The sequence below is a fragment of the Limanda limanda genome, chromosome 12, assembly GCF_963576545.1.
Source record: "Limanda limanda chromosome 12, fLimLim1.1, whole genome shotgun sequence".
In the NCBI taxonomy this organism is placed as follows: Eukaryota; Metazoa; Chordata; class Actinopteri; order Pleuronectiformes; family Pleuronectidae; genus Limanda; species Limanda limanda.
In genome coordinates this window covers 4383792-4393520 of record NC_083647.1, presented here as the reverse complement: position 1 = coordinate 4393520, position 9729 = coordinate 4383792, and positions in this window count along the sequence as shown.

Genomic DNA, 9729 nt, shown 5'->3' with positions numbered 1-9729 from the left:
GCCGAGCATTAAAACTGCTGGCACAAGCAGCTGTCTCAGCCATCGGTTCATACGTGTGTGAGAGAGAGTGACAGTTTATGTGCAGAACTTAAAATGTATAGATCTGATCATTTACAGCTTCCTTTGTAAACAAATAGGTAACAATGTTTTTAACATTATTTGTATTAATTTACAGATTGTTAAATATATGTTCACGGAAAGCTGAAAATGCACAGATCTGGTGATCATGAGAAGCATGCTATACACAGGTGTTTTTGCTATGGCTGTGCAATTGTGTTTGAATCAGGTGTAAAACAGTGTCAGAGATTTAAAGTCTGTCAAAATAATGTTGTTAGATCACTTCCAAATTCCAAGAAGTACCATGAGTTTGATAAATACTGAGCAACTACAGACAAGGTTAAAATCTGTTAAAGGTGACATATTATACCCATTTTACCATTAGTTGATTGTTCCTTTTGGTCTTAATGAAATGTCTGTAACATACTTTGGTCAAAATACCACAAGGATCCTTTAAAACAGCACCCTTTTTACCCTGTCTAAAACAGCCCCCCTCAGAGTGACCTGTTTTTAGAGCCTGTTCCTTTAAATGCTTATACTACTAACGCCAATAATGCTAATGCTAAAAATACTAATGCAAGCTCCCCCCTCCCGCCGGGTTTACACCGGACACCGGGCGCCGTCAATGTAGGGGTTTGGGCATTAATGATGATGGTCTTCATAGCCCCCCCCACCTCCTCTTTCTCTCTCGGTCTATCTGCTTGTGTGCTTGATTGGGAATATTGGGAAAATTAAAACTCCAGGACAACAGGAGGGGAATACAAAGTATGGGATGTATATTTGATCATTTATATCATATAAAATATGTCATTAATATCGTTTAAAATCATTTTTCTGTGTTTCCTGGCACAATACGCTCCCGGCGAGCATCGGTGCAGGGCGCAAGGCGCTCTCAGCGCGGCGCATTGCAGCCCATATGAATTGCACAAACGTTTAACAGGGGGTTCTTATCTGACTCAGATCTGCAGCGAACACTGAGGTTTTTTTTAGAAATGGAACATCCAGGCTCTTCCCCCATGGGACCCAGCGGTAGGGTCGGGTCAGGGGCCGCTGTCGGTTGCTTGTGTCTCTGGGATACACAGTAATAATAATAATAATAATAATAATAATAATAATAATAATAATAATAATAATAATAATAATAATAATAATAATAATGATTATAATAATTAAAGCCCTCAAAAAGCCAATTCATTTGCCTGAAGAAAAAAAATAAAATAATAATCCTTTCAATTTCTGTAGGGCTTTCCACCGTCTCCTACTGTTAGGTGCTTAAGAAAACGAGATAAAAGCAATAAAACAGAGACTTGAAAAAAAAATGAAATCAATGGTGTTTAAAAAGAAGATTAATTAATTAAAAGCAAGATCATAGAAATAGGCCTTGAGTTGGATCTTAAAACTATCAACTGAGACTTTTCTGATGTGTGGTGGGGGTTTGTTCCAAACATTTGGTGCATAACAACAAAAAGGTGCTTCCCAAAAATGTTTATAGTTGGTACCATTAAGAGACTTTAAAACAAGTAAATAACTTACATACATGTACATGACATTGTCCCTTCGATGCTTAAAAGACTTCATGAAGAATTAGTCAAACCAAGGGTTGGTTGTTCAAAAGTTCTCAAAGTAGATTCCCAATCTCTTTGTCGATAACTCGGGTGACACCATTCTAAAAATAAATTGGTGTGCTTGTAACGTCAATAATTAGAACACAGGAACATTTGTGGTTTTGCTGAATGGAAAAAACACCATTGATCATAAAGTCCGCACCCATTCATGCTCCAGAGGATTTGATTTGAAGCAAAGATCCTGGGTTGTTACAAAATTAAAAAAAAATGCTATGGAAAATAGCCAAAGGTTTGAACAACCCTGCACAGGATTGCTAGAACACCAGGCTCCTCCCACATCATGCACATGATATTTTCTTTTTGCGCCTGTGTTTGTTCAGGTGGATGTGTGTTTTGATATACATGTGTCATGAATCCCTGTGTGAACAGCTATATTGTATTTCAAGCTGATGTGTCATCTTTGAAAGTCCCAAACTGGAGGAGTTCCGTAGGTCAACGTTCTACTTGTCTTCAATTACATGCAGAAGGGATGGTGTCCTCAGAGATTCTGCATTTTGAATTTAAACTAAGAAAGATTCATGCATCTCCACATTAGCTTATAGAAAACACCTGCCTCTCTAGAAACAAAAAAAGAGAGTTAACTACAAGTATTTCACAGATGGGGAAACATAGGTGGCTGATGTGATTATTGCAGGAGGCCTGTTACATTAATTATACACCGATAATGAATTAGAGTAAATTGATAAAGCACTGTTTACAAGTAATTACAATAGTACAACTAACACCTTCTCACTCCTCTGCATTCAATAATAAAATATATAAATTTCCCTAGACTATTCTAGGGAAAAACATATACATGTTTCACATATAAAACATATATATGAAATTAACAGCAGACATAGTATTATTCAATTATATTAATGATTGCAGATTTCAATTTCATACGAATGACAATACATTACCGTATCTGAATACCGTATATGAACATCTTTTACTTCATCAATAAAATGTCTGTTTATTTGATTTATTTTTAACCAATAACCAATTGTGACAGTTTTACAAATGGAAGTATTGCATCTTTTCCCACAAAGCGACTGGTGTTGCAGGTCCAATGCTTACTTTCTTGTAGGAGCACAGTAATTTGTGAGGAAGTACTGATAGGATAAAATCTGAAAAAAAGAAATTTTGAGTTTCAGCCTCTAATCAATGGGACAGAATTAAATGTGAAAAGGGGAGAGAGAGCAGGGTAGACCTGCAGCAAGGAGCAGGTTGGATACAAATCTGTGTATCCGTGTAATGCAGAAGCATGACTCAAGCCTCTGTGCATGGAGCACCTGCCCAACCAGGTGAGGTATTTGGCACAGCTCTCATTGTTCATTCATCATTTTACATTACATCCTAATTAAAACATAGAAATTAGGTAAGTAAACAAAACCAAATTAATATATTATCTGTGCCTAATAGCAGTATAAGTTGATGTTCACGAAGTACCCCTTGCTTCAGAATGGGTCTGGCAGTTCTGGTCTGGCTGAGGTTTTGGGTTTAGAACTGGAATGTGACAATAATCATCACAAAGAGGGTGGTGCCAGGGGAAGGATTCACGGTTGATTAGCAGGTTGACTTTCTTTTCATTGACTCTGCTGAGGAACAGAATGTGACTGTTCAGCTCCCTACCTTATTTTCCATGTAATGATGCCAAGTGCCTTCACCTTCTGTTTTAAATCAAGGATGACACAGCTTAAAAAATAAATTAAATAATATAAGATCAAGCATTTGGAGGTTTGAATGAGTTTGTTAGTGCTCAGAGGTGCTGAGTTATAATTGTATATTATTAATATATTATTAAACAGTGTGCAGTTCAAAACATTTGTAAACATTGTTGGATTGAACACTCTATTCACTTAGTGAATGCTTCTGCATAGATCTCCGAGCTAAAATTATGTATAATAACTTGTGCTATAATTCTTACAAGATGTTATTTGAGAATTTGCGGATCCTGTTACCTGTATTCGATGATTTGTCTTATTTGAAATTTGGCCTCGACCTCACACTTTATCTTATAACATCATTAAGGAATTAAATTAAAGGCTACCATGTGTTTCATTATTTAGAAACAAAAAATGTTAACGTTAGAGTTAGACCTTTAATCTGCATGTGCTGCGCAACAACACAAGGCAAGCTCACAGACAAACCGACACTGAGACCAAATGGCTGAGTTAAGCAAAATAAAAAAAGTAGTAGATGGTGGTTCAAGAACTTACCAAAGATCGGTGTGGTTTTAATCATGATTTCTGTGCATTGTTAGGTGGATTGTTATTTATCCAATTCCAAAACTGATTGACAGGTTTTGCACGGTGCTGACTTCATTCAAATGGAATTTTCCACCTCCTACCAAAACATTCTCAGCATCGTGCACAAGCTTTTGTTCCTGACTCCTTACTGAAATTCAGCTATGACGGTTTTCTCAGGGTTTCCCCACCCAGTGTATACCTGCGTTACCTGTGACCAGAAGCCTCACTTTCTCTGACGGAGCAAAGACTGAAGGGTGAGCTCAACCATTTTTTCTATGACCTAATCTTACTTTCTGACATACAATCGCTGAGTTTTATTATAATAACATATATATATATATATATATATATATATATATATATATACTGTGTATATTTATTTAATGATCTTACTTCTTATTTTTTATTCTGATTTGTTTTATTATTATTTTATTGTGTTATTATCATTTGCTTTGTAATCTTTTACAATGTAAGTGGTTTCTGAACTGATTAATAATTTTTTAAAAAAGTGTTAATCGCTTGTAAAGCCCTTAGAGCTGTAATCGTTTGATTGATTAATTGATAAGTCTCTAAAGAACATATACGTTCTTAAGGCATTAGTAGGCCCAATTTGTATTTGTGTTTTTGTGGAAAGGTCTCAGTCAATGATCACACACAGATGGACGTACTTACTAGGATGATTTTCCTCCAAATGTTTTCTCCCAGTATTCCTTTTCCTCTTCTAAACGTCAACAACCTGAGAGTCAAAATAGTAGAAAAGGTGACAGAACTCTCTTGTCACTATGGGGGGCCGCAGAACGCCAGCCCAAGTTCTGCTGCTTTCAGCTGTCGGGGTTGGTAAGTGTCCTCCCCCTGTTCTTTTATTGCACTGCGATGAGGATCACCCACTGTTTAGACGAGGCACATGATACATATTCAAATTAAATGTCTGTATCTTTCTTGCATTCCCTCAGTTTGTCTATCGACACTGGTCTCGACAATGGTAAGTCTGTTTTATCGCAGCTGTAGATATCACACTGAGTTTTGTGTAAATATGCCTATCGATCCTGAATATGTAATCCCTCTTTATATTCTGTGTTTCAGCTAAATACAACATCAGGTCAGAACAACTTTTTTTATTCAAACTGATTTATTCTTAATTGTCACATTAACTGAGTAAGCTGTAAGACTGTTAATTCTATGTAATCACTATTATTTTGATATTTGTAGGGCCAGTTTCATCTGAAAACAGGTTAGTATGCACATTTCAAGATATTTAACTCATTCATACATCAGTGTCCAGGAGGAACACATTTTCAGTTATGTCATTCACAACTTTTATTTCATTTTATTTTGTTCTAAGCCAACCCAGTCCAAGTAGTGGTTACCAGGAAACTTGCCAAGCAGTAAATCTGCGAGATGCCACTCACAGAGTAAGTTCACATTAGAAGTAAAAAAGAAATGCCCCTGAAACCCAATAATCTATGTAATTTTACAAAGTCACTACCAAGAAGTATTGATAAATGACACCCCCTTGTGTTAAAAAGCATGCAGTACATTCCAATGTTCTTTTCTGTGTTCTTTTCTAGGTATCAACTGCTGTTGACACACTGGCAGTGGAACTATCCTGTAAAGGGAGAAAAAATGGAAGCTTATCCAAAGACAAGTCCATGGAGTTGGAACAAAATCTCAGGAAGATTGTGGACTTGACTGTGAAAGTCTTCTTTGACCTGGTAAAAGAAAAGAAAAAAAATATTAAATTGTTCCCTTTATTTTTTTTATTGTTATTATCGACGGATTTAGACTCAACACATAAACCAAAACATTCACGTCCATGCTTTGGAAGCAAATAACAAAGCTCAGCAAATGTCTAGCCTACATAGATTTTTCAAGCTAGTGAAAGACATTTGGTCAAAATAGAAAAAAAGGTGAGTAATGCAGGGGCATTGTTATTGGATCACATTTTTAAGTTTTAAGGCCCTACTTGTAAACATATATTTAGGGCATGCTCACATTCAGGATTAACCTCAAGAATAGATATATCTATTTTTAGATACTCAACATGCAATATATGGAATGCATTTTGTATTCATCACTTATTCATAATAAAAATATATGGACATCATTATGCAAGTATTTAATAACATCAGAAAATACTTACAAATTTGGTTAGAGTTAGTGTTGAACCCTTTCAATCATTGGTTTGTGCTCCACTATAGTTGATTTATTTTAAATGTTAAATTATAAGTTTCCATGGACTTTTTTATAGCAGTGATCAATTAAAAAATGTATGTAATACAGCTTTTAATAATAGTAAACTTACAACTTTACATTTTAACAGAGTGCCAATGAATCTGGATTCAATGTTCTGGATATATTTGGCATCTTGGACAGTCTAAGTCTGGGTAACCACAGTGACCCAGGATTCCTCAGACAGTGGTTCTCACTAAAGATGGCTCCTCTTTTGCCCCATGTTGATGAAAGCTTTTTGATCAGCCTCAGTCGACAGAACTTCAGCTGCAGTGCTTTCAAAGAATTGTAAGTGAATTCCAATGTCCACATACATGCAGATTAGGTCCATCTATTTTAATAAACTGACTGTTAGTACTGTAAAGTTAGAGTCACTGTGTCAGGAAAGAGCATTAAAAAAGGTGTGTTTAAGGGGTCAGCAACAATCATGCCTGATAAAACCCAACTTGTTTCACTCCCTCTTAAATGGCAGTACTTGTATTAATATGATCGCTGCTATTTTTAGGGCCCGAGCACTGACAGTGCGAGGTCCCTTTTAGAATTGTTTCGATTATCACTTCTATGTTTGGTCTTCAGTATTTTTACACCATACTTTAACACATTGATCCTGCCAATACGTAATCAATTTAAATCAATATCTCTTAACATTGAAGACTTCTAAAAGACTGTCCCTTTAAGGCATAGAAAAAGGGGAAAGAATGGCATCTTAGTGAAGTGAGCCGTAGTGAATCTGGCTCCTACTCTTGTTATTTTAAAATATTATTTTTATATTCCGGTTACAAAGAAAATGTTTAAAATGTTTATGTGAAACTTATCAGAATAGGACAGTGTGGTCATACATCGTGAAAAATTGCAGAATAACCTGCACAAGTGATGGCATTTATTTTAATTTATATTTTTACATGTATTTATAGAAAAAAAAACATGAATCAATGAAAGAAAAATTAACAATTTGACTCTCCACTGAATATGTGTAATTACATTGAAAGTTTGAAAGGTTTTTACAACATTTCTTGCATTTTTGCATTTTGGTTCTGTCTGGCGACTTATGATCTACAATTTTTTTGTTTTATGACTAAACACTAATTAAAATGCATTATCAAGGGTTGGGGCAATGGGTGAAGAACTGGAGACTTCTGAGAGGATGAAGAGAAAACTGATCTACACAAGCTTTATTAAGGCCTATCTTTCAAGAAAGAACTTACCAGGTAAGTCAACATATTTGTGTCAGAGACGTTAAAATAATATGGTACTTTTACAATATTATGAGAAATAACAACAAACATAAAAAAAAAATAAGGAACAATTCCATTTGAATACAACTTAAGTACAGGATCAGGAATATTCAAGTTAAAAGCAGACCACTCACAGGTGAACATATTTGTATAACTACATTTGCAGACCCTGGATGCACCAAACAAGTGAATCAGAGTGAAGAATGGATGCAAAGATACATTGGAAATTTCTTTGTCTATGCAAGTCTGGAGGATCTAAAAGAAATCAATCCCAATTTCAAAGCAGTGAGTGATATATTGTTTAATCACTTCAGTAAATTTAAGATTAAAAAAAAGTGTTGATAATTCTTTCTCTGACAAAATGCTTTCTCAATCAAAAAAAAACAGGAAGAAGTTTTGGGTAAGCTTTCACCAAACCAGAAGGCTGAGCTGATCCTGGATCCCGACAGCAGGAGGAATGAGACCATTGTAAGGGAGGTGTTCAATAGCTTGAACATGTCCCACGATGACAAACAGCTTAGTCTGTTTTTCCTGGCTTTTAATCGCATCAACATGCAGGTGAATGCTTAATTTTAAAATGTCCACCTTTTCCCATTTGGTTGCCTGACAAACAGGTCATGTCCAATTTTCCCTGGGCTCAAGGCATGTTTTCAGAGGCAAAATAGTGGCACAGCTTTTTGTCTGAAAATGATGCATTTCTGACTTGCTTTTTTAATGCATTGTTGCAGAGAATTGCCTAGTCATGTCCGTCATGCACCGAAGTACAGCGACACTCTATGTCGCCAAACTTGCTTTCGTTTGAGTCAAGCCTGGTGAATGATCCTCTTGAACTGAAAGTTTTATCCTGTCACTTCCAGAAAAACATCACCTTGATTACGAACCCAGCTGTACGAGGCACCATCTTGAACCTGACCTTAACAGCCCTTGTTCCGGGATTCAAAGACTTTGAGCCTGAAGACTTTACGCTGTGGTTCCAGGTCAATTTGGCCACTGTAATGGCCAGCATCCATCCTGGCAGCTTGGTGGTGATTCCAAGCAATATCAGCTGTACATCCTTCGCAGCCATGTAAGACATGATATTTCTAAAGTCCAAAGTCAGACACTTTGGGTTTGCATGATGCCAAACTGTGGCTCTAGACAAGTCACAAACAATTGTTTGTCTCCCTTCAGACTCACTGGTCTTGTGAAACCTTTGGAATCCTTGCCACTACACCTTACACATGATGTGAGATCGGCCATAGCTTCATTCAAGAAGACTTTCCCACGTACGTTGATACACTTTTTCAGGCAAGCCAACTATGACCGCTGTAATGATAGCTGCATTAACGCCTAGTCTTCATTTCATTTTTCTCTCAAACAGGTTGCGCAGCTGCAGAGTCCTTGATGGTAAGTTTATTTGAATATGGGAAGGCTACATGGAATAAAAGAATGAAATCATGTTTGGTCAATATGTACAAGACACACCTTTTGGCACATGAGCATTGTTAAGGATGTCATGTTACAGTACTTTAAATGTCAGTATTTTTTGCTGCTTGACTAACAGTTATGCTTTGCTTGTCTGCAGTGCAAACAGACCTTGGTTGATGGTAAGTTTAAAAAAAGCCATATACTTCAACTGTGATGACAATATCGCATTCTCGGGGTGCAATATCTCATCCTCAAATTTTGTCTTTTCACAGAGAACCTCATCTGTGCTGCTGTCAATAGGTAGGTGAATCACTGTTTTCTGCAGTAGTGACTTTGGATGGGCAAAGTTCCTTTGCATAGCCTATCTAAGATGACATTGATTTTTTTTCATTCTTTTTCTCAGATCACAACTGGACCAAACCTTGTCAATTGGCAATTCCTCTGAAGCCATGTGCAATGTTACTGTCATCGGGCATGCTTGTTCCTCTGTAAGTTTATTCAATTTGTTTCGAGTAGCTTACCAACATCTGGCTTTCGCTACATTGCAATCCTGGGCAACATCCTTCTAAGCTCTGGTATCCTTTGTCTAATTTCCTGCACACTTTTTTTCAAGGCTACACATCTCACACCCAACAACTTGGCGAGACTGCTGTTATGCACACTGGAAAGCAACAGGACATATCCGGTGGAGGCCTGGAAGCTTCTCTTCCAAAAAGCTTTGACTTCAGTAGACCATGCTCTTGAATCATTTGCTACCATGGTAAATCCAGCCCCACAATTTTCAGGAAATCTGTGTTTCTCAGTGTAAAATGTGAGACCTAACCAAAGCGATTTTTCTCCAAACTCAGGCGGGCAACAACAGCTTCCCAGCCTTGTCAAATGCTCTCGATGCTCTTGGAGAGGTCAGAGTTGCCAACTTCACCCAGGCACAGCTACAGAGTGGTG